Consider the following 6,961-nt stretch of genomic DNA (forward strand, 5'->3'; position numbering starts at 1 on the left):
ACAACAGAATAGAGTTGGTAGACATGTTCCCTGCCCACAAGGAGCTCATAGTCTACAGATGATCTTATAAAGATAACCTTAAAGGGGGTATTTTGTAAGGCTGTACTTTGTGCCGACCGCTGGGGTAGATACATCTTAGAGCTGTGCTTGGTGCATGGTAAGCGCTTAATAAGTGCCATTATTATTATAATTATTATTGTTATGGGGATTAAGACTGTGAGCCCTTCGTGGGACAACCTGATCACCTTGTATCCCCCCAGTGCTTAGAACAGTGCTTTGCACATAGTAAGAGCTTAAATGCCATTATCATTATGATGGGGATTAAGACTGTGAGCCCCCAATGGGACAACCTGATCAACTTGTGACCTCCCCAGCGCTCAGAACAGTGCTTTGCACATAGTAAGCGCTTAATAAATCCCATTATTATAATAAGGTTGGACACAGTCCCCCTCCCACATGGGGCTCACAGTCTCAATCGGTTGTATTTATTGAGGCCTTACTGAGTGCAGGGCACTGTACTAAGCGCTTAGGAGAGGGAAGCAGATTGGTCTAGTGCTCATGGCTTCTCATCCCGGCTCCGTTACCGCTCTGCTGTGTGACCTTGGGCGCTTCTTTGTGCCTTAGCAGCAAACCTTGTGACTTCCTGGCCCCTGCCCTAACCCTATGCAGCAGACAAATGGCATCATTATCAATCGTATTTATTGAGCGCTTACTGTGTGCAGAGCACTGTACTAAGCGCTTGGGAAGTCCAAGTTGGCAACATCTAGAGACAGTCCCTACCCAACAGTGGGCTCACAGTCTAAAAGGGGAAACAGCAGCAAACCTTGTGACTCCCAGGCCCCTGCCCTAACCCTATGCAGAAGACAAATGCCATCATTATCAATCGTATTTATTGAGCGCTTATTGTGTGCAGAGCACTGTACTAAGCGCTTGGGAAGTGCAAGTTGGCAACATCTAGATACAGTCCCTACCCAACAGTGGGCTCACAGTCTAAGAGGGGAAATGGCAGCAAACCTTGTGACTCCCAGGCCCCTGCCCTAACCCTATGCAGCAGACAAATGGCATCATTATCAATCGTATTTATTGAGCGCTTACTGTGTGCGGCGCACTGTACTAAGCGCTTGGGAAGTACAAGTTGGCAAGATCTAGAGACAGTCCCTACCCAACAGTGGGCTCACAGTCTAAAAGGAGAAAGGGCAGCAAACCTTGTGACTCCCAGGCCTGTGCCCTAAACCTATGCAGCAGACAAACGGCAGCAAACCTTGTGACTCCCAGGCCCCTGCCCTAGCCCTATGCAGCAGAAAAATGGCATCATTATCAGTCGTATTTATTGAGCGCTTACTGTGTACATAGTACTGTACTAAGCGCTTGGGAAGTCCAAGTTGGCAACATATAGGGACAGTCCCTACCCAACCGTGGGCTCACAGTCTAAGAGGGGAAATGGCAGCAAACCTTGTGACTGCCAGGCCCGTGCCCTAACCCTATGCAGCAGACAAACGGCAGCAAACGTTGTGACTCCCGGGCCCCTGACCTATCCCTATGCAGCAGAAAAATGGCATCATTATCAATCGTATTTATTGAGCGCTTACTGTGTGCAGAGCACTGTACTAAGCGCTTGGGATGTCCAAGTTGGCAACATCTAGAGACAGTCCCTACCCAACAGTGGGCTCACAGTCTAAAAGGGGAAATGGCAACAAACCTTGTGACTCCCAGGCCCCTGCCCTAACCCTATGCAGCAGACAAATGGCATCATTATCAATCGTATTTATTGAGCGCTTACTGTGTGCAGAGCACTGTACTAAGCGCTTGGGAAGTACAAGTTGGCAACATCTAGAGACAGTCCCTACCCAACAGTGGGCTCACAGTCTAAAAGGGGAAATGGCACCAAACCTTGTGACTCCCAAGCCCCTGCCCTAACCCTATGCAGCAGACAAATGGCATCATTATGTCGTATTTATTGAGCGCTTACTGTGTGCAGAGCACTGTACTAAGCGCTTGCGAAGTACAAGTTGGCAACATCTAGAGACAGTCCCTACCCAACAGTGGGCTCACAGTCTGAAAGGGGAAACGGCGGCAAATCTTGTGACTCCCAGGCCCGAGCCCTAACCCTATGCAGCAGACAAACGGCAGAAAAAATTGTGACTCCCAGGCCCCTGCCCTAGCCCTATGCAGCAGAAAAATGGCATCATTATCAATCGTATTTATTGAGCGCTTACTGTGTGCAGAGCACTGTACTAAGCGCTTGGGAAGTACAAGTTGGCAACATATAGGGACAGTCCCTACCCAACAGTGGGCTCACAGTCTAAGAGGGGAAATGGCAGCAAACCTTGTGACTCCCAGGCCCGTGCCCTAACCCTATGCAGCAGACGAAGGGCAGCAAACCTTGTGACTCCCAGGCCCCTGCCCTAACCCCATGCAGTAGACAAATGGCAGCAAACCTTGTGACTCCCAGGCCCCTGCCCTAACCCTATGCAGCAGACCAATGGCATCATTATCCATCGTATTTTTTGAGCGCTTACTGTGTGCAGAACACTGTAGTAAGCGCTTGGGAAGTCCAAGTTGGCAACATATAGAGACAGTCCCTACCCAACAGTGGGCTCACAGTCTAAGAGGGGAAATGACAGCAAACTTTGTGACTCCCAGGCCCCTGCCTTAACCCTATGCAGCAAACAAATGCCATCATTATCAGTCGTATTTATTGAGCGCTTACTGTGTACAGAGCACTATACTAAGCACTTGGGAAATACAAGTTGGCAACATCTAGAGACAGTCCCTACCCAACAGTGGGCTCACAGTCTAAAAGGGGAAATGGCAGCAAACCTTGTGACTCCCAGGCCCATGCCCTAACCCTATGCAGCTGACAAACAGCAGAAAACCTTGAGACTCCCAGGCCCCTGCCCTAACCCAATGCAGCAGACAAATGGCATCATTATCAATCGTATTTATTGAGCACTTTCTGTGTGCAGAGCACTGTACTAAGCGCTTGGGAAGTCCAAGTTGGAAACGTATAGAGACAGTCCCTGCCCAACAGTGGGCTCACAGTCTAAAAAGGGAAATGGCAGCAAACCTTGTGACTCCCAGGCCCCTGCCCTAGCCCTATGCAGCAGACAAACGGCAGCAAACCTTTTGACTCCCAGGCCCCTGCCCTAACCCTATGCAGCAGACAAATGGCATCATTATCAATCGTATTTATTGAGTGCTTATTGTGTGCAGAGCACTGTACTAAGCGCTTGGGAAGTGCAAGTTGGCAACATCTAGATACAGTCCCTACCCAACAGTGGGCTCACAGTCTAAGAGGGGAAATGGCAGCAAACCTTGTGACTCCCAGGCCCGTGCCCTATCCCTATGCAGCAGACAAATGGCATCCTTATCAATCGTATTTATTGAGCGCTTACTGTTTGCAGAGCACTGTACTAAGCGCTTGGAAGTACAAGTTGGCAACTTATAGAGACAGTCCCTACCCAACAGTGGGTTCACAGTCTAAAAGGGGAAATGGCAGCAAACCTTGTGACTCCCAGGCCCGTGCCCTAACCCTATGCAGCAGACAAATGGCATCATTATCAATCGTATTTATTTAGCGCTTACTGTGTGCAGAGCACTGTACTAAGCGCTTGGGAAGTACAAGTTGGCAACATCTCGAGACAGTCCCTACCCAACAGTGGGCTCACAGTCTAAAAGGGGAAATGGCCGCAAACCTTGTGACTCCCAGGCCCATGTCCTAACCTGATGCAGCAGACAAACGGCAGCAAACCTTGTGACTCCCTGGCCCATGCCCTAACCCTATGCAGCAGACAAATGGCATCATTATCAATTGTATTTATTGAGGGTTTACTGTGTGCAGAGCCCTATACTAAGTGCTTGGGAAGTACAAGTTGGCAACATCTAGAGACAGTCCCTACCCAACAGTGGGCTCACAGTCTAAAAGGGTTAATGGCAGCAAACCTTGTGACTCCCAGTCCCGTGCCCTAACCCTATGCAGCAGACAAATGGCATCATTATCAATCGTGTTTATTGAGCGCTTACTGTGTGCAGAGCACTGTACTAAGCGCTTGGGAAGTACAAGTTGGCAACATCTAGATACAGTCCCTACCCAACAGTGGGCTCACAGTCTAAGAGGGGAAATGGCAGCAAACCTTATGACTCCCAGGCCCCTGCCCTAACCCTATGCAGCAGACAAATGGCAGCAAACCTTGTGACTCCCAGGCCCCTGCCCTAACCCCATGCAGCAGACAAATGGCATCATTATCAATCGTATTTATTGAGCGCTTACTGTGTGCAGAGCACTGTACTAAGCGCTTCGGAAGTCCAAGTTGGCAACATCTAGAGACAGTCCCTACCCAACAGTGGGCTCGCAGTCTAAAAGGGGAAATGGCAGCAAACCTTGTGACTCCCAGGTCCGTGCCTTAACCCTATGCAGCAGACAAAAGGCAGCAAACCTTGTGAATCCCAGGCCCCTGCCCTAACCCTATGCAGCAGACAAATGGCATCATTATGAATCGTATTTATTGAGCGCTTACTGTGTGCAGAGCATTGTACTAAGCACTTGGGAAGTACAAGTTGGCAACATATAGAGACAGTCCCTACCCAACAGTGGGCTCACAGTCTAAGAGGGGAAATGGCAGCAAACCTGGTGACTCCCATCATCATCATCATCATCATCAATCGTATTTATTGAGCACTTACTATGTGCAGAGCACTGTACTAAGCGTTTGGGAAGTACAAACTGGCAACATATAGAGACAGTCCCTACCCAACAGTGGGCTCATAGTCTACAAGGGGAAATGGCAGCAAACCTTGTGACTCCTAGGCCCCTGCCCTAACCCTATGCAGCAGACAAAGGGCAGCAAATCCTGTGACTCCCAGGCCCCTGCCCTAGCCCTATGCAGCAGACAAATGGCATCATTATCAATCGTATTCATTGAGCGCTTACTGTGTGCAGAGCACTGTACTAAGCGCTTGGGAAGTCCAAGTTGGCAACATCTAGAGACAGTCCATACCCAACAGTGGGCTCGCAGTCTAAAAGGGGAAATGGCAGCAATCCTTGTGACTCCCAGGTCCCTGCCCTTAACGCTATGCAGCAGACAAATGGCATCATTATCAATCATATTTATTGAGCGCTTACTGTGTGCAGAGCACTGTACTAAGCGCTTGGGAAGTACATGTTGGCAACATCTAGAGACAGTCCCCTACCCAACAGTGGGCTCACAGTCTAAAAGGGGAAATGGCAGCAAACCTTGTGACTCCCAGGCCCCTGCCCTAACCCTATGCAGCAGACAAACGGCAGCAAATCTTTTGACTCCCAGGCCCCTGCCCTAACCCTATGCAGCAGACAAATGGCATCATTATCAATCGTATTTATTGAGCGCTTATTGTGTGCAGAGCACTGTACTAAGCGCTTGGGAAGTGCAAGTTGGCAACATCTAGATACAGTCCCTACCCAACAGTGGGTTCACAGTCTAAGAGGGGAAATGGCAGCAAACCTTGTGACTCCCAGGCCCGTGCCCTATCACTATGCAGCAGACAAATGGCATCCTTATCAATCGTATTTATTGAGCGCTTACTGTGTGCAGAGCACTGTACTAAGTGCTTGGGAAGTACAAGTTGGCAACATATACAGTCCCTACCCAACAGTGGGCTCACAGTCTAAAAGGGGAAATGGCAGCAAACCTTGTGACTCCCAGGCCCGTGCCCTAACCCTATGCAGCAGACAAATGGCATCATTATCAATCGTATTTACTGAACGCTTACTGTGTGCAGAGCACTGTACTAAGCGCTTGGGAAGTCCAAGTTGGCTACATATAGAGACAGTCCCTACCCAACAGTGGGCTAACAGTCTAAAAGGGGAAATGGCAGCAAACCTTGTGACTCCCAGGCCCCTGCCCTAACCCCATGCAGCAGACAAATGGCATCATTATGAATCGTATTTATTGAGCGCTTACTGTGTGCAGAGCACTGTAGTAAGCGCTTGGGAAGTCCAAGTTGGCAACATCTAGAGACAGTCCCTACCCAACAGTGGGCTCACAGTCTAAAAGGGGAAATGGCAGCAAGCCTTGTGACTCCCAGGCCCCTGCCCTAACCCTATGCAGCAGACCAATGGCATCATTATCAATCGTATTTATTGAGCGCTTACGGTGTGCAGAGCACTGAACTAAGCGCTTGGGAAATACAAGTTGGCAACATCTAGAGAAAGTCCCTACCCAACAGTGGGCTCACAGTCTAAAAGGGGAAATGGCAGCAAACCTTGTGACTCCCAGGCCCCTGCCCTAACCCTATGCGGCAGACAAACGGCAGCAAACCTTGTGACTCCCAGGCCCGTGCCCTAGCCCTATGCAGCAGACAAATGGCATCATTATCAATCGTATTTATTGAGGGCTTACTGTATGCGGAGCACTGTACTAAGCGCTTGGGAAGTCCAAGTCGGCAACATATAGAGACAGTCCCTACCCAACAGTGGGCTCACAGTCTAAAAGGGGAAATGGCAGCAAACCTTGTGACTCCCAGGCCCGTGCCCTAACCCTATGCAGCAGACAAATGGCAGCAAACCTTGTGACTCCCAGGCCCCTGCCCTAACCCTATGCAGCAGACAACTGGCATCATTATCAATCGTATTTATTGAGCGCTTACTGCGGGCAGAGCACTGTACTAAGCGCTTGGGAAGTACAAGTTGGCAACATATAGGGACAGTCCCAACCCAACAGTGGGCTCACAGCCTAAGAGGGGAAATGGCAGCAAACCTTGTGACTCCCAGGCCCGTGCCCTAACCCTATGCAGCAGACAAACGGCAGCAAACGTTGTGACTCCCGGGCCCCCTGCCCTATCCCTAAGCAGCAGACAAATGGCATCATTATCAATCGTATTTATTGAGCGTTTACTGTGTACAGAGCACTGTACTAAGCGCTTGGGAAGTACAAGTTGGCAACATCTAGAGACAGTCCCTACCCAACAGTGGGCTCACAGTCTA

This window comes from Tachyglossus aculeatus, chromosome 16 (genome assembly GCF_015852505.1).
Source record: "Tachyglossus aculeatus isolate mTacAcu1 chromosome 16, mTacAcu1.pri, whole genome shotgun sequence".
NCBI classification, from domain to species: domain Eukaryota; kingdom Metazoa; phylum Chordata; class Mammalia; order Monotremata; family Tachyglossidae; genus Tachyglossus; species Tachyglossus aculeatus.